General features: G+C 41.8%; 1 pseudogene; it reads right to left on the bottom strand.

Annotated features, from left to right (window-relative positions):
* Positions 1 to 256: 256 nt before the first annotated feature.
* LOC133364657 (5S ribosomal RNA) lies at positions 257 to 375 on the bottom strand (annotated as a pseudogene).
* Between the last annotated feature and the right edge of the window lie 19,425 nt (positions 376 to 19,800).

Below are 19,800 nucleotides of genomic sequence, written 5' to 3'. Positions count from 1 at the left end.
AACTCCTTGGAGGAAATGTGGATATTAATGTAATACCGAAGATAAAATAGGATTGCAGCTGGCTGGGCATAATTTGCTCATTTGGACTATCACTATCTATTTCTTAGAAAGTTACCATGCACTGTTGTTGTTGTTGTTGTTATATGATTTCAAGTAAAATACGACTTATGGCGACCGTATGAATCTTTTTTGGATATATTCATAGGGTTTTCATGGTGAGAGGTATTCAGAGGTGGTTTGCCATTGCCTTCCTCTAAGCCTATGGCACTCAGTATTCCCAAGCAGTCTCCCATCCAAATACTAATCAAGCCTGACCCTGCTTAGCTTCCGAGATCAGACGAGATCAGGCATGTTCAGGGTAGCGTGGCTGTAGCCATGCATTGTTAAGTGACCACAAATTCCCCATTTATAATGATTTCTCATTAACAGAAATGTGTGGGATGCTTTCAAATAGGTTGGCCTAAGGAACAAATGGAGAATTGTTGAGGTTGGGATGGAATATGTCCAGAATCAGACATCATCATGAAGTGCTATTTGTATTCAGTCATTGTGCATAAGAAAAATGTAAAAATAGAGTTCCACCTCCACAGAAATTGCTAGAGGGCTTTTCGAAGCTTCCGGCTATGTGCATCAATTACTAGACAGAGAAGTTGCTGAAACCTTTATGAAGACAGGCAGGCAAGCTGAGGGCAGTAAAGCTTCTCTGATTTACTGATTTGCTTCGTATGCACCTGTTAATATCATTCAACAGGGCCCTGATTACATATGTATTTTCAGGATGGGAGTCCAGATCATTTTCAGCTTTGCATATTTATTTCGACAACCAGTCTATTACTGTTTTCTGCTATTTAAAAGGCTGCATTTTTAAACAAACAGAGCATAAGCAGGGCTGATTCAAAATATTTTGCTGCTTGAAGTGAAGGAGAAGTTGGCAACCCCCTCTATTCCACATACAGAAGGTAACTGGACTGTCTGTCTGATCTTACACTGGTATCTTTCTTCTGAAACCTCCCCCAGATGAGAGCAGCTAGCTTGTGAGTGCTCACAGAGCGCCAAAACCTTTCCTTTCCTTTCTTTTACAGAGGTCTTGGTGAGTCCCTCTCTTCTAGTAAAGGAGGATTGGGACTCTTTTCATCATTGAGCTCTCCCTGGGGTTGTTGTGCAAATTTCCTCCAGCCTTCCCTCCTCCATCAATACCTGTTTCTGTAAGGCAGCCTTTCCCAACCAGTGTGCCTCCAGATGTTGTTGGACCACAACTCTCATCAGCCTCAGCCATTGGCAATGCTGGCTGAGGCTGATGGGAGTTGTGGTCCAACAACTTCTGGAGGCTCACTGGTTGGGAAAGGCTGCTGTAAGGTGTTTACTTTCCTGGCTTGCCATTAGGTTGTGACTGAAAATGGAAATGGACTGCCTTCAAGTCAGTTCCAACGTATGGAGACCCTGTGAATAGGGTTTTCATGGTAAGCGGTATCCAGAGGGGGTTTATCATTGCCTTCTGAGAGGCAGTGATTGACCCAAGGTCACCCAGTGAGCTTCATGGCTGTGTGGGGATTCAAACCCTCATCTCTCAGGTTGTAGTCCAGCACCTTAACCACTACACCACACTGACTCTCACGTTGTGACTAGGGTTGGGCAAATCTGTGAATTCTACTTTAGCCCTGTTTCTAATTTTTCCAGTCTTAAATTCAGTTATCTGCATTTTCAAATCAGTTTGTGACTGTTTTGTTTTTTAAAGTCTTCATGGGAATTTAACTAATATATAGTTGTTTACACATTACTTAACTGGAGAATGGCAATGCAAAATTCAGAGAAGCGCGAATTTCGAGGGTGGCTGTGTTTCGGTTTGCATATTGTTTTGGAAAGTGCAAATTAGGAAGGTTCACCTTTTAATGGGATCTAAATCCAGTTGCTCCTCTATTCCTAGTTGAAACCCAGAAATAATTCCCTATTGGTTTTTGCTGTGTCTCCCATGCTGAGGCAATGCTTCATTTTCTAAGTATCTCTTCATTTCACATCCTTCAAGGGAGAGACAGGGGAAGAGCAACCCTGTTGCTGCTGTTGGATCTCTCAGTAGATCTTGATACCATTGACCATTATATCCAGAGCTTGGAAAAGTTACTTTTTTAAATCTACAACTCCCATCAGCCCCAGCCAGCATGGCCACTGGAGTGGGCTGATGGGAGTTGTAGTCCAAAAAAAGTAACTTTTCCAAGCTCTGATTATATCCTCCTGGAGTGTCTCCATGGGCTGGGAGCTGGAGGCACTGTGTTATGCTTCTGCTCCTAGCTGCATGGCTAGTCACAGAGTATTAGTGGACCAACAAGATGATATATGAGAGACCCCATCTGCACTGACACCCCACTTGCTCTTGAGTGCTGTTTAGGCAAGCATTCTCCTGAACCTGAACTTCCTGATCTAATTAATTATTTTTTCACTGTTTTCATTGGAAGACACTGAAGAGACTGGCTTGTCTGTTTTAGTGGAGGAATTTTTTTATTGTGTATTTTTAATTGTGTATGAATTTTATAATTGATTTTATACTTGTAAACTGCTTAGAAGCCATTTTGCCGTGTAAGCAGTATATGAAATAATATCTATGCTGCTCCTGTCGCTGCTCCTTCATCCCCAACTTCTCTCCCACTTTATAGTATGCTGAGGAGAGAAAGGACAACCCACACAGCTGTGAGGCTTTGCAGGGACAAGAATCAGCTGCATCAAGCCTCTGATGGATCCCAGCTGCAGCGAGACTGTGATACTTCCTTCAACACCATCAGCATCCTCCACTGCATCCTAGGGTGATATGCTAGCTTAAGGGACACAGGGCAGGCCAATGAGCACACACAGATGTCCTTCAGCATCTTTTCACTACTCCCTGCCCCCGCTGCCTAAGGCAGCTGCCTCACTCTGCCTAATGGTAGGGCTGGCCCAGAAGAGAAGGATGCAATCCTATTCAGACTTCCTCAATGCCAATGATTTGAGAGATGTGTGATCACAGGTTAACCAGCATTTTCTACAGTACATTGCTACATGGGAGAGGTGGGCCTGATGCCCTTACCAGAGGATCTCATGAGGCAGTGGAGGAAGCACAGAGGCTGTTAACCCAAACACCATGTGTCTGCATGGTTTCTTTGTGGCTAGCAGCAGCCCTTGGGGACCGTGATGTCAGCAATCTGTGCTGGGCACTGCGAGCCACTGAGCAGCAGTGCAATCAGCCCCCATGTCTCTGCTGTCAGGTTGCAATGTTTCCTGGTGAGGGTACCAGATTCTCCATGCAGCAATGCTCAGCAACTGATGCTGTTAGAGATTCCAGTGAGCCACCACAGAGCCTGTGGTGGAAGAAGAAAAAGCCCATCTCTGGCTGCTATGACTATCCTTTGTATTGTGGCTCCACTCTTCTTCAATCCTGCCCACTTAGCCCACTCCTTCCATCTTTAGCCGTGCCCTTTCTTTAAAGAAACAAATTCTTCATATTACCTGGCAAATTAAAGGGCCCTAAGCATGTACAGAGCATGTTTCCCTTACCACTAAACAATGATAGTCCATCTCTACACTGGGCTTTCTTCCAGGGGCACAGGGTAGGATTGCCATAAAGATCCGGGCCTCACCATGTCTATTGTTAGAGATTAATTGCAATTTGCCTGCCAGCTCCCGTGACTGCATTCTGAGAAAGCAATCCAAAACATTATCTGAAACTTTTAGCAGTCATAGCCTATAGCGGCACTCCTGTGTCACCCACTGCTCAGTTTTTTTGCTCACCTGGCCAGACTCCTTATTTCCTCCACTGCTTGGGAATAAAGCCCATTGACCTCAAGTAGGATCTGCTTCTGAATAAGCAAGCACAGGATACGTCTGCTGGTATTTTCCATTATAGTTGAAAGTGGCCCAGGAGAGCTAATAATCACAGTACTTAACTGCAATCATTTCATTGCTTCAGGAGACTTAGACCATTTACAGAGAAGAAAATTAAGATCATCCCAGCTGGATCAGACTGAGCCACAGTTTAGTCACTGGATAGGGAAACTGTGGCCTTCCAGATGTTGCTGGACTAGACGTCTCACCACAGGCCATGCTACCTGGGCTGGTAGGGATGGTCCAGAAGAGAAGGGCCCCTGTGGCTGAGAGGGGCCCCTGCCACTGGGGCTGGGCAGGTGTAGCTCCTGCGATCTGTGCTAGCATTAGGTCATGAAATGGGAACAATCCTCCCAGGCAACACTTCCCAGTTGGCGATGCCACTTTGTGCATCGTATTGCCATCAACATGCCCCTTCCGGCATCGTGGGTGATGGTAAACATGTGCACTAATGTGCCGATGTGGCTGGACCTATTTAAGCCCCCGGCGGCAACAGTGCCACCATGTCACGACTGCTGCCTTTGAGGGCCCACTGCAATCTGGTGCCAGGACTGATGGGAGTTGGAGTCCAGCAACATGCAGAGGGCACCATATTGGCTATCCCTGCAATTGGCAGGATGAATGGTACAGAATGTGGGGTATCACATCATTCCTGTTTATAAAATAGCCATGTGTAATAAATAAATAAATGTGACCCTGATGCCACATCTTTTTGCTAAAGTGTATAGCCATCCATGGGGAAGTGCATGCAGAGATGTTCAGAGTTCAATGAGAGTTTGATCCAGCATGTCGTTTTCTTGAGGACTGATAGAACAACAACCAAAAAAAGTACAATGTCTGTACTTTTAACCTCCAGCTTCCCAACATTTTGGAAGCTGCAAGGCATTGTAACTGGGATGGGTGAATAGGTGGACCATAAACAATGATCTCTGTTTCCATATTTACTTAGGAATGTTACACTTGGCAGGACATGTTTCCACTGGCTGAAGGCTCATTTCCTGATAACACAACTGGGCGGTTAACACAGACTCCTTGATGAACATCTAGACATGGTGTGAATGGCCACAATCAAGGTTTGGACCCAGTACTGAGAGAGGACAGATCAAAATGCAGTTGCAGCCCCCAAAGTCACTCTTCTCTGAAAAGTCTCCTAGCCTGCCCTGGATTTATTAAAATTGTAGAATGTATTAAATAATTTTTTAAAAATCTATTTGCATTATTGCACTGGTCCTGTCATGAGCTTTGCAATGACGGTATAACTCTATAGCTTGGTTGTTAACTAAGATGAGATGATGAATATATTCACTAATAGGCAAGAAATTTTGCGGTTTAAGAACGTACCTATAGCCAACAGATATTTCTATCAAACTTTAAAAAGCAGGGAAATTGGGCAGCTATAGCGAATGCACCAGGGGAGCAGGAGACCTGAGTTCCTCTCTGAGATATTGTACTGACCTACAAATTTGTAAAAATGTAAACACAATTTGGGTTGGTCTTTGACAGTCCAATCCACTTCCTGTGTAGCTTGGAAGAATTTGGTAACAATTTCTGACAACACAGATTTAATAACCAAACCAATAACAGCAAATCAATATTGGTCCATCCCAATGAACAACTGCTCACTCAAGTCCCATTGAAGTGGATGGCCTGAATTGCACTCTGGACCAGATTATGGACCATGTTTTGCACATCTATGAAAGCATATCTAGGCTGGAACAGGCATCTATTTTTAGAAGAAAAGCCTTTTCAGTTATATGTTGTAGCTTCCTTGGGAAAAGCCATATTTTAATTTTGTTTTGAAGGAAGTTGTTTATTTCTTCTTCTTAGCAGTTCTGATAAAAACAGCAGCCTTCAGTAATTTAATTTGAAGGTCGTCTCATTCTGATCACAAATAACTAACCCAGAAACAAAAAGACATACATTGAGGATATGCCTACATCACCCATTTTGACGTATCCCTGTGAAATTAAGAGGCAACTATCCAAATTACTCAATGGCAGATTCCAGGCTAGTGCACTACTAAAATTACTCACTGAAAAACAAGTAAAACTTGTACACCAAAAAGGCACATGACATTAAGTGACAAAGGAAGTTGGAAACACAAAACAGGAACATAAGAACATAAGAAGAGCCTGCTGGATCAGGCCAGTGGCCCATCTAGTCCAACATCCTGTTCTCACAGTGGCCAACCAGGTGCCTGGGGGAAGCCCGCAAGCAGGACCCGAGTGCAAGAACACTCTCCCCTCCTGAGGCTTCTGGCAACTGGTTTTCAGAAGCATGCTGCCTCTGACTAGGGTGGCAGAGCACAGCCATCACGGCTAGTAGAAAAGAATGAGATCTTCTAGTCAGAGCTTGGAAATAACTCATTATTTTTAACGAGTTACTTGTAATTAGTTACAATTTTAGATAACGAGTGGGTAATTCCATTACATTTGGCAAGTAACTAGTAATTTCCCTACTTTTCAGCTGCAACTTTAACGTTTCCACGTTAGGTTGGATGTTACTTGGGGGCGGGAACAAGGGGAAGTCAGCTCCTGGCTGTGATTGGTTAACACAAGACATGTGCCTCACACTGATTGGACCTCTGCGCAGACTCTCTCTTCCCTTGTTATCTGTGTTAGGAGGCACGAGGGAAGAGGTGAATAGGCAGGGGGGCCTGCTAGCGTCTGACTCTGAGAGGAAAAAATGGACGCCGGAGGACAAAGCCAGGGCAAGGACAAGGAGAAGAAGGCAGCAGCAGAATGGCGCTGTGGAGGTGAGTGACGATGATTTGTGTGTGTGTGTGTGTGTGCCCTGGTGTGTGTGTTTTCAGCTGGAGTCTCTGGTTTTGGGGGAGCCTCCTGCTCTCTGGCTACCACCCATTACTCTCTGGACTCTCAGCTTCAATTTTTTTAAAAAAGTACATTTCTAGGTGGTCTAATTCCCGAGATATACACCAAAACGTCAACTGCCTCCCCGCACAACTTTTTTTTTAAACAGATCCATGCTCTAGCTACAACTCCCATCAGCCCAATCCAGTGGCCATGCTGGCTGGGGCTGATGGGAGTTGTAGTTTTAAAAAGTAACTTTTCAAAGCTCTGGCTGTAACCCTGCCCTTTCATGATTGTAGCCAATGATGCCAGAGTTGTGACTTGTTGATCCAGGCATGCCTAGGCTGGACGTCAGAATATGGTGGCTTTGAGTTTTTTGCAGTTTGCGTAAGTAATATGGCTTAATGTTTTTTTTCCTCTTCTGTCCAAGAGTCAGACCCTGGGCTATGAAATATGAAAGTATTTAATCCAATATCTGCTTTTCTGGGAGTAAAGCCATTTCTGGGAGTAAAGCATGTACCTGGAGTAAACCCCATTGAACTCCATTAGGACTTGCTTTTGAGTAGACATGGTTAGGATTGTGCTGTAAATTAATGGGACTTGTGAGTAAACATAGCGCAGACTTGTGTTTTTTTAAAAAAATGAATGAAGTTTATTTATTTATTTTTATTTATTTATTATTTGATTTATATCCTGCCCTTCCTCCCAGTAGGAGTCCAGGGCGGCAAACAAAAGCACTAAAAACACTTTAAAAATCATAAAAACAGACTTTAAAATATATTCAAACAAAACATCTTTAAAAACATTTTTAAAAGCTTTAAAAACATTTTTTTTAAGAAAAAGTTTAAAAACATATTAAAAAACAATTTCAGCACAGACGCAGACTGGGATAAGCTCTCAACTTAAAGGACTTGTTAAAAGAACAAGTTCCTTATCACTTGAGGCTGCAGTTTTCCCTGGTTGAGTAAGCCCCATTGAATACATTGGGACTTGCTTCTGAGTAAACAAACATAGGATTGCACTATAAATATCTTTACAGGTTATATAAATAAACATATTTGATAGTCATGCTTATATAAATATTTTCATAGAATCATAGAATAGTAGAGTTGGAAGGGGCCTATAAGGCCATCAAGTCCAACCCCCTGCTCAATGCAGGAATCCAAATCAAAGCATTCCCGACAGATGGCTGTCCAGCTGCCTCTTGAATGCCTCCAGTGTCGGAGATCCCACTACCTCTCTAGTAAGTAGTTCCATTGTTGTATGGCTCTAACAGTTAGGAAGCTTTTCCTGATGTCCAGTCGAAATCTGGCTTCTTGCAACTTGAGCCCATTATTCTGTGTCCTGCACTCTGGGATCATCGAGAAGAGATCCCGGCCCTCCTCTTTGTGGCAACCTTTCAAGTACTTGAAGAGTGCTATCATATCTCCCCTCAGTGTTCTCTTCTCCAGGTTAAATATGCCCAGTTCCTTCATTCTCTTCTCATAGGGCGTTGTTTCCAGTCCCCTGATCATCCTTGTTGCCCTCCTCTGAACCTGTTCCAGTTTGTCTGCATCCTTCTTGAAGTGCAGAGACCAGAACTGGACACAGCACTCAAGATGAGGCCTAACCAGTGCTGAATAGAGGGGAACTAATACTTCACATGATGTGGAAACTATACTTCTGTTAATGCAGCCTGATATAGCATTTGCCTTTTTTGCAGCCACATCACACTGTTGGCTCATATTCAGCTTGTGATCAACAACAATTCCAAGATCCTTCTTGCATGTCGTACTGCTGAGCCAAGTATCCCCCATCTTATAACTGTGCATTTGGTTTCTTTTTCCTAAGTGTAGAACTTTGCATTTATCCCTGTTGAATTTCATTCTGTTGTTTTCAGCCCAATGCTCCAGCCTATCAAGGTCCCTTTGAATTTTCTTTCTGTCTTTCACGGTATTAGCTATGCCCCCCAATTTTGTATCATCTGCAAATTTGATAAGCATGCTCTGTACCTCCTCATCCAAGTAGTTAATAAAAATGATGAAGAGCACTGGGCCCAGGACCGAGCCCTGTGGTACCCCACTCATTACTTCCACCCAGTTTTGTCATGCTGTGTCCCTATAAGTATCCAATTGCATACTATGGTTGTACAATACTTCCTTTACATTTTAAGTATGCCTTGGGGTAGTCATGGTTCTCCATTGTTTTCATCCTGAGGGGCAGATAGGCTGAGAAATGGTGAGTAGCCCATGGTCACCCACTACACTTTATAGCTTATTTCCATTTTGAAAAATTAATTAATTAAAACAATTTACATGCAGGCAAAATTTATTAAGCGGATTCACACAATATGTGTAAAGCACATCCAACTTGCATTTAAAGCGCATGACTTCCCCTAAAGAATTCTGGGAAGTGTCATTTCCCCCTCACAGTTATAGTTCTCACCACTCTTAACAAACTGCAGTTCCCATGATTCTGTGGTGGGATTCATGTGCTTCAAATGGGTGTTGAATGTGCTTTAAAGGAATGGTGTGGATCTGCCCTAGGTATGATGTTCATTCAAGAGTGAATTGAAAAGAACAATTTTAAAAGATACTTTATATATATATAAATATATATAAATATATATATATACAGAAAGAAAGAAAGGAGAGATGTAAAGGGGAGTATTTCTTTAGATGTTACCCTACTTTCAATTTTTGCTTTCTATTTGCTTCTAGCCCTATTCTGTCACTCTCCAGTACACATGAAGAAGGGGCAGTGAGGGCAACTCCCAAACCTGGGTGTTACGCCTCCAAGTTAGTTACTTAGAACTAGGTACGCCTTTCCTATCTATGATGTATTTCTATAAATGAAATAGCTTTTCTTATTTTACTAAGTCTTACGTCTCAGTGATCTCAGTGCAGGGTAAAAGCCTGCCACAAACACACACATTGGCACACACAAGCATCATAGACTGTTGACAATCTCTGCTAATATCTATACAAATGTACATAACATGCATCACCTGAACTCACATGATCTAGAGTTACCTTAGATCTTGCAAGATTTGCAAATGAGAAGCAATAGGGTTTTATATTAGTTCTGATTGTCTATTGGGCTATCATAGGTTATATGTTTTTTTCATTTTTATGGCAAAAACTCCAGCTTCAGTGGAATTTATGTGATGTGTTCTAATCATTTGAATTTGGCTAATGAATGCTTTATTCTTTCATCAGAACTTTAGCAGTAATACTAAAATATTAATAAAAAAGAAAAGGGAAAGAAAAAATACTTTACATACATCATTCAGCTGTATTGCTAATTATAGATATAGATATAAAAGATAAACGGCATTTTGTCAAAAGTATTTTTGTCTACATTTTATACCTCATCCTTGGTTTTCCAAGCTTGGCATGGAATGCTTCTCATACAGAATTAATTTGAAATGCTGCATATTTATTATCATAATCATCATATTCAAAATAAAAAATATGTGTACCGCCTTCAAGTTGATTCCAACTTATGGTGACCCTATGAATAGGGTTTTCATGAGGCTGAGAGGCAGTGACTGGCCCAAGGTCACCCAGTGAGCTTCATGGCTATGTGGGGATTTGAACCCTAGTCTCATTTTGTTCTCACAACAACCCTGTGAGATAGTAGGTTAGACTGGCCCAGGCAGGGTTATTCAGTGAGCAAAAATGATGCAAATAGGATCTCTTTTAATTGTGCTATCGACCTGCTTACTTCCACTCTGACTGGGGGATTTTGCAGCATGGGGAAGAGATGGGGGCACATCACAGCTGAAGTTCACCCATATAGGAGCATTATCTCTTGTTTATTACAGAGACGCCTGTTGCAGGTTTTGCTGCTGAGAGCAGCAGTCAGTTAGTGCGGCCACTTGAGTCACAGCTTGTTGATCCTGAGGAGGCAAAACTAGAAAGTGAGGTTCAGAAAGGAGGCCCTGTGCACGAGGAGGAGGAGGGCATGAAGCAGTGCCAGTTGCCCACAGCCACATCTGCAGAACAGCAAGTACCATGGTTTGGCTTTGAGAAAGCTTGTACATTTGTGAGCCAGAGTGGGAAAAATGTTGTTGTACGATGCAATTACTGCCTTCCAAGGATCAAAAATCTGAGATCAGCTGTTTCCTCCTCATCCAATGTGAAGAAACATTTTGAGGTAAGCCTTTGTCATGCTGGTCCTCAAAGAGTGTCCATTGTCTATTTATGTTTAAATTGTGAAGTTCCTCTTCCATTTTTTCTTGGATTCATGCTTTGTTCTTCTTCCTCAGAGGGCACACCCTGAGAAGCTGAGAGCAATTGAAGAAGCAATAAAGGCAAGGAGACGTGGCCTTCCTGAACCAGTGCATGACACCCCTCCTCCCAAAATGCTGAAGCAGCAGCAGACAACCCTTGAGAGGTGGGGATCTGGCAGGGAGCCTGTCACCCAGAGCAATCTCGACAGGAGAATCATTGATTTCATTGTAGAGGAGACATTACCACTTCAGACTGTGGACAAACCATCATTCATTAATCTGGTTCGCATTGGACTCCCCAAAGATCTCACCATCATATGTGCCAAGACTCTGAGAGACAGAATTGAGAAGAGAGCATGCCACATGAGAGAAACTCTTGCAAACCGAATGGGTGCTGTGGCATATATAGCAACCACTGCAGATTGTTGGACCAATGGCAAGAAGAGTTACTTTGGGGTAACAGCCCACTGGATCAACCCAACTACCCTGAAACGTGAGGTCGGGGCCTTGGCTTGTAAGCGTCTGAAGGGGCGCCATACATACGATGTCCTTTCAAAAGCACTGCATGATGTACATGTACAGTACAGAATCCACAACAAAGTTATGTGCACTACTACAGACAATGGCTCCAACTTTGTGAAAGCGTTCAGAGTTTTCATGGCCAAAGAACCAGTGGAAGCTGCAGGCACCAGTGACGATGATGGTGATAACCAGGAGGAGGAGGAGGCTGAGGTGGAGTTTGTGCCTATCTGTGAGATCCTGGACACAGGACCTGAGGCAGAGGAAGAAGCTGCAGACTCAGGAGAGGATTTTGTTTTACCACCACACCAGAGATGTGCTAGCCACACCCTCAACCTTGTGGCAACACAAGACATAGAGGCCATGCTTTCTGACTCCTCCAAAAGTAGTCTTCTTGGTCCTTTCAAGAAACAGTTTCGTTCCTTGATGGGAAAGTGCAGCAAGTTGTGGTCCAAGCAGAACCAGTCAGCCCAGATTGCTGAGTATATCCATGCGCAATGTGGTGTGTATCTGAAGGTACCGAATAAGACCAGGTGGAATTCCACCTTTGATGCGTTGAAGCAACTACATGAGCTCCTGTCAACTGTGCCACTAAAAATGCATGCCATAATGGACCGCTGCTCCTTGTCCAGGATCACAGCTGCTGAGATTGAAGTGGTACAGGAATACACAGAGATTATGGAGCCACTAGCCCAGTCCCTAGATATCCTGCAACGGGAGAACGGCATGTTCATGGGATATTTGCTACCAACGCTCTGCAATCTGGACCGCAAGTTAGAAGGACTGGAAAACAAACCTGAGAGGTACACATACTGTTTTCAGCTGCTGAGAGGTGTGCACGAAGCCTTAAGAAAGCGGTTTGCAGATATCTGGGAGGACAAGAGGCTTCTTCTGGCAGCCTGCCTACACCCTCGCTTCAAACTAGATTGGGTGGAATCGTGTCAGGCCGCCACCCATACCAACAAGTAAGAACATTAGGGAAGCCCTTTGGGTGGATTACTCCAAGGGAAATGTTGTCTCAAGGGAGGCATCAGAGGGCTTAACGTGGTAGGCAGGGGCTGGGCCTTTTCTTCCTGGGGCTCCTCATCACAACCTTGGGTTGCTGCAGGTAATCCTTAAGGGTCTGCTGTGCTGCCCCATGAGTGTGGTGACTTGGTCACCTTCCTACCTTCCATGTCATCATCCACAGGCTCAGGCTGGACCCTGAACCAGGGGACATGACAAGCATCAGGAAATGAAGAGCAGATGATGGTTTCCTAACATATATGTGTTAACATATCCTCTCTCTTTCTTAGATACACAATGGAAGCCTTGCTGAAAGCTGAAATAAAGATGGGTGTACTTAATGAGGACAGTGATCAGTCTTCAGATAAAGACCAGGAAGGAGATGACTTAGAAGATGACTTCTTTAACTTTCTGCCCCAGGGCAAGAAGTCAGCAGTGGACACTGCTGAGGAGGAACTGGTGAGGTACCTGAGGTCTCCCAGCAGGGAAGTGTCATCACTCCATGGCTTTCCACGTGTGCTGCGGTGTTTTTTGCAGCACAACACAGGCATGCCTTCAAGCGCCGCAGTAGAACGCCTGTTCAGTACTGGTGGCAACGTAATGACTGTAAAAAGACATTCCTTGTCTGACATGCTCTTTGAGCATCTTGTTCTTTTGAGACATAACAGAAACATATTATAAAAGCATTTCAAGTGTAAAATTTGATTTCAAGAGTTGGGGTATCTTCATTGCTTGGGGGGATGTGAGATTCTGTTATGCCATTATGTTAATCTTATGGATAATTTTTTTTATTCTACTACCCCCTGTGTGTGTGTGTTTATTTTTAATATTGTTTTAGGCTTCTTAGATGTGCAGCAGCCAAGGCCAGCACCTTGTAGGAGTTTTTTTTTAAAAGTAACTGAAATGTAATTGTAGTGATTACTTTTGAGAAAAAGTAATCAGTTACTTTCAGAGCAATTGTAATTGTAACAGTAATTACTACTTTTTTTGGCCAAGTAATTGTAACTGTAATTTATTACTTTTAAAAAGTAATCTTCCAAGCTCTGCTTCTAGTGCCATTTCTGAAAATGAAATAAATGTGTTGTTGTGTCGATGTGAATACCTGACCTTAGATGGCTTTGGATGCTACTGTTTAAAGATTGACTGGCTGATTAATTAAAATATTTCTATTCCACTATTCATTTACAAAAAGAAATACCAAGGCAGTTCACACACTAATAAAGCATAACAAATCTAATAAAAATAATATTCAATCAATAAAATAATCACAATGCCCAGTATAAATAATATCAAAAGTAAGGGAAAGAGCAAGACAGATATGTTTGAAATTGAATTAGGCTGCAGTCCTAACCCACTTACCTGGGAGTAAGCCCCATTGAATTAAATGGTTTGGTTAGGATTGCAGCCTTAAAAGAAGAATGGAAAAATAAGAATCAAAGAAATTGCAGAACTGCACATTTCCCAAATACTATCTTGGATCTGGCAGAAAACCAAGATCTATTTTCATTTTGCTTTAGATGCTCCCTTCAAGATGCCAACCCACACATGCACCTTCCTATGGCTGAGTGGTTATGAAGAATGCCTTAGGAATTTAAAAACTGAGCTCTTATCCCCAGCATATAAATGGCTTGGGCCTAAGTATCTAAAATAATGCCTTCTCCAGTGTCAAACATCTCACACACTACATTAGGCAGGTGAGGCCTAATGGTAATGGTGCCACTATCTAGCACTGCCCGGTTGACAGTGACCCATGACAGGCCCTTTTCAGTGGTGTCTTCGCATTTGTGGAATGCTCTCCCCAGTGAGGTGCTTCTGTCTCCATCACTATTGACATTCAGGAGGATTTTGAAAACATTCCTGTTTATCCAGGCATTTGATGGCTGAAGGGGATTGTTCCTGGCAACCCAAAGATCACTGATGAAAGAATGTTTTAACTGTGTTTTAGAATATTTTAAACTGGGTTTTACAGTATTTTTTAACTGTGTTAGCATTTTTAATTGTAATAGTGTTTTTGGAATGTTTTATACAGTTTTTGGTATGTTTTTCTTTCTCTTAATTTATTTTCTTTATGTTTACCACCCTGGGCTCCTTTGAGAGGAAAGGCGGGAGGTTAATAATAATAATAATAATAATAATAATAATAATAATAATAATAATAAATTCCTGAAAGAATTCATTTCTTTTCTTAGCCATTTTATGAGTGAATCTTATTACAGGGACATCATATGATCACCAGAAGCAGGGCCACATTTCTGACTCTGCCCTCATGCATAGGCTTTCCCTATGAAAGTAGTCCACACCAATGCATGGATGATCTGTGGGGTCAGGGCCCCACTCCTTGCAATATCATGATGCCCCCTTCATGTGACTCAGGTAAGAAAGAGCTTTTCCCTCTTTACTTCTCTGCTTAAACACATGTTAAAGAAAAAGTATAGAATTAATGATAATCCTGAAATTCATAATTGGCCATTTCAGAATATGAATTAATTTATATTTATGAACGACATTTCTGCAAAAATATCTGCTCAGTAATGAAATAAACAGAAAACCAGTAGGAAATAAAATTAATTCAAACCAAAGATACAACTAAAGGATATGGGTTCAACCAATTTTTCAAATGCCAATAGGGTGGACTTTGTATGGGAGGGGAGAGTTGGGATTTATTGGCTGGTGCCAGTTCAAAAGCATTCTGTTGACCTAACAGGCCAGTAGGGATTTGAGTTCATTCTTTGCCTGTTATCCACTGCTTTTACTGATCTGTTTCCCCCCCTCACAAAAAAATTGATATTAATATTTATATTTTAAAGGAAATACTGATAATTTTAAAGGAAAAATCAATATTTTGAAAGGGAATATTGATATTTTGGAAGGAAATATCAATAAATGAAAGGAAATATTGATAAAATTATCATTCTTGATATCAATATTTTAGAGGTGGATTTTTTTTTTTAAAAAATTCTAAAATAGCCGTGGAAAATTGCTACATAAAAATCTGATTCACAATAATAGAGAATAAGCAAATTAATGAAAAATTGGTACCAAATCCAAACTGAGCAGAATTCTAGCACATCCTTAGAGGAGGGAGTTCCCATTCCTTGGTGCTGCAACCAAAAAGGCCCTATCCTAAGTCCTCAGGAACTAGGGATGCTTGAGGATTTATTTTGGTCTGCATTTTCAAGTGAATCTGATTCTCCCTTCCCAGACTTATGAATCAAACAGCAATTATCTTTTGGGTTTTGTGCTTCTCTGAAATTTGTGATGCTGATCTTGACCCAAAAACGTATAAAATGCATATTTTAGGTTGGATTCAACTAAGTCCTACTCAGTGTAGACCTGTTGAAATTAATGATCCTCAGTTAGTCATATCTATTAACTTCTATGGGTCTACGCTTAGTAGGAGTAGCATTGAACACCACCCTGTAGGTACAATGCATGCAAAATTATATATTTTAGTACCCTGGAATGAGGGGTGAGGGGATCTTAACCTTTATCTCTGCTGTGATCCCTGTCTGGATTAGAACCCAATTTTCCAATTTGCATTGGAAAAGAGAGCGCTCCCATGCACTTCAGTGGAAGTCTACCCTCCAATGCAAACTTAAGATGGGGAGTCAGATCCAAACCACAACAAGGGGCAAAAGGGTTACAGTCCCCTATACCCACACCAAAAGCGCAATCTGGATTGTGCTGGAAATGTGTGAAAGAAAATATTTGCAACCAAGGGCAAACTTCACAATCAAAGTCACATGTAATTTGGCACAGCCACCAAGTTTAGTGGGTGATCTTAGGGTAGTCACTCTGTCAAAGCTTAAGCTATCTCACAGGGTTATTGTGAGGATGTGGAGGAGTACTATGCATACCACCTGCGGGCCTGCCCCTCTTACAGGAAAGACATGCTAAAAACATAATCACCAATTAATCTTGTCCTCTTTTCTCTGACAGAGAGATTCTCAGCATGATGTCCAAAGGCACATGAAAAGTGTCCTCCATATAAAGGAGAACACCACCAAGAAGAGGAGAAAACAGATAAAGAAACAGACAGAACACAGAAGAATCTGGAGAAACTATAAAGCGAGGTAATATTTAAATATAAGATGTAACTTTCAAACAGCCAGAAGGCAAAATGACAGATTGGAAAGAAGTGAAGCTGGAAAGAACAGCTGAATGCTGTAAGAGTTATGATAATTGATTCCTACCAATTGAATATGAGAAGCTAAATAAAATATAAAGAAATGAAAAAGCAAAGGAATGCAGAATCCACTGGCCCTGTCATTAGGCAGAGGGAGGAGGAAGCTGGCTTTTAGTTTCATGAAAGGACCGCAGTTTATTCCTTGTTAATATTACTGTATTTTTACTGTAAGGAATTTTACTGTAAGGTAAAAAAGAAAATTAAAGCAGAATGGAAACAACAGCTGTGCATAACAAAAGGGATGGAAGGAGATTTTTCCTTTCCTCACCTCACCCTGCTCATTGTCCTAGTATCCTCCTGGGCTGGTGCACTGGCTCACTGTTACACTGCACATCAGCATGCTGTGCATGTGCCCACTTTCCCCAAGGGCTACTTCACCACTACGAAGGAGAAAAGCCGGGAATTCTTCTTTAGCTAGGATTTTCGTTTTGGACTTTAGAAATGGGCTTTTCTTTGAGGCAGGCTTTAAAGAACCCCTGAAGTTTCTTTCAGAGTTGGGCCAGGGAACAAGTCACCCGTCAGCATCCGTAACATTAGGCTCAGCTATCAAAATCTCAAAGGATTGCTAAAAGTGCTAGTTTAAGGCTACATTCAGATGTGGGGCTTATTGCGTTAGTTTAACAGATTAAAATGGTAGCACTTCTGTCCCGATTTCTAAAATTCCTTTCACACTGCAGTATCTGTTACATTAAGGAGTTGTGGCTTTTTCAGCAAATATACCTGCATTTCACGCAACTGTCTTTCACGCTGCTGCAATGGACAGCTCCTTGTTTTCATCCCTCAGCCACTATTCACATGCGCACTATAGTTCTTCCATAACCCACAGATTGAATTAGTGTCTGGACACAGTGGTGTGTGTGGGAAAAGGAGAAAGGGAACGCTGCTATCTGTGCCTACACCAGAATACTGGTAACATTGGTGTGAGCCTAAAGGTTGGGAACGCATTGCATGCTGGGATGCCTATCATGTGAGCAGCTGCAGCTAGCACAAAAATCCCACAATCTTCCATGTTCACAGGCTTATTATTATTATTATTATTATTAATCACAAAAATCAGTGCTAAACTTCTTCTATATTCCACTAGATTTCCAGAACCAGCTTTTACATCATGTGAAAGATCAGATATAGTGCCCAAGTTACCAGGTAAGAAATCGTCAGAATAATGGAATAAAGTGCAGTGTGAAAGCAACCTAACTCTCAACATTTGTCAGGGGCTGAAAGGTCATGGGTGGCTTTTTTAAAAAAATGGTGATTTACCTCTGACAGACAGGTGTCAAGAGATTTTAAAAATCTCTAAAGGCAAAAGCGCAAGCTTAAAAAAAATTGGCCACCCATGTGGAAATAAATTTAAAAAATCATTGCAATGGCCATTAGAATCATTTTGTTGGAGCAGTTTTTTTTTTTACAGATTTCTATAACATTAAAGATACCAGTTTTCAGACCTTGCACTTTTTATGTCAGTAGGTTATACTTTGCCTTTTTTTAATTGCTAGGCATTCTGAGAAATGTAAACTAGGAATCTGTACAGTAAAAAAAAAAGTAACTGGTGGCACCTTGGCTGCATTCAGACATGGTGTTTATTGCATTATTTTTCCTGATTATGTCCTCCCTGAATCTCAAAATGGTTTCCGCCCTTCCAGGGGGACAGTGGACATGATCTTCACTGCACGACAGCTTCAAGAAAAATGCCTGGAGCAGAATTGACCTTTATATATGCCGTTTATTGATCTGACTAAGGCCTTTGACACAGTGAATTGAACCGCTCTCTGGACCATCCTTCTGAAAACTGGATGTCCTGATAAATTTGTGAATATTTTGCGACTCCTTCATGACAACATGACAGCAACAACTTTGGACAACAATGGCTTTCAGAGTGATCCATTCAGAGTTGGATCAGGCATAAAACAGGGATGTGTCATTGCTCCTACCTTATTTGCTATCTTCATTGCTATGATTCTACACCTTATTGAGGGGAAACTTCCTACTGGTGTGGAAATCATATATCAAACAGATGCAAAGCTTTTTAATCTCAGTAGGCTGAAAGCAAAAAGTAAGGTAATGTCAACCTCTGTTGTAGAACTTCAGTGTGCCGATAATAATGTAGTCTCTGCACATTCAGAGAAAGATCTTCAAACTATCCTAAATGTCTTCGTAGAAGCATATGGAAAGCTTGGGCTCTCACTTAATATTAAAAAACCCAAGTGCTTCATCAACAGGTGTGAACTAGTCCCTCTATAGCACCATCAATCCAGCTTAATGGTGTGATGTTGGAGAATGTTGATCACTTCCCCTATCTTGGCAGCCATCTCTTTGTAAAAGCTGACACTGATGCTGAAATTCAACATCATCTGAGCTCTGTGAGTGCCGTACTCTCCCGAATGAAGCGTAGAGTGTTCGAGGATAGGGATATTCGCAGGGAGACCAAAATGCTTATTTACAAAGCCATTGTACTACCAACCTTACTGTATGCCTGTGAAACATGGATCATTTATAAACGCCATTCCCAACTTCTTGAAAGATTCCACCAACGCTGCCTCCAGAACATTCTGCAGATTACTTGGGAAGACAGATGGACTAATGTTAGCATTTTCGAAGAAGCAAAGACTACCAGTGTTGAAACAATGATCTTCAATATCAACTTTGCTGGACCGGCCATGTTGTTCGAATGCCTAATCACAATCTTCCAAAGCAGCTACTTTACTCTCAACTTAAGGATTGAAAACGGAACATCGGTGGACAGCAAAAGAGGTTTAAAGATGTTCTTAAAGTGAATCTAAAAAATTGTAACATGAACATCAACAACTGGGAAGTCTTGGCCAATGAATGTCCCAAATGGAGGTTGGCTATTATAAAAGGTGCTGTGGTCTTTGAAGAAGCACGAATACAGGGCGAACGGGACAAATGAGCTAAGTGGAAGACACGTCAAACAAATCCTCATTGCGACCATCTTCCATCTGGAAACCTATGTCCTCACTGTGGGAGGCTGTGTGGATCCAGAATTGGCCTCCACAGTCACTTACTGACCCACTGTTAAAGACCTTATCTTGGAAGACAATCTTACTCGGCCACGAGTGATTGCCAATGAATGACCTGTTGCCTTATGGTACTGTGTTTTTTCATCAATATACCACTATATCATGCTAACTTTCATTCACACCAAGGGGCACTGTGTGATACAACAGTGGACATCATCTCACATATCACCCCCCCCACACACA

Source organism: Rhineura floridana, chromosome 9 (assembly GCF_030035675.1).
Source record: "Rhineura floridana isolate rRhiFlo1 chromosome 9, rRhiFlo1.hap2, whole genome shotgun sequence".
NCBI classification, from domain to species: domain Eukaryota; kingdom Metazoa; phylum Chordata; class Lepidosauria; order Squamata; family Rhineuridae; genus Rhineura; species Rhineura floridana.
The sequence above is the reverse complement of the archived record's forward strand: the minus strand, read 5'-3'. Positions and strand labels throughout refer to the sequence as shown.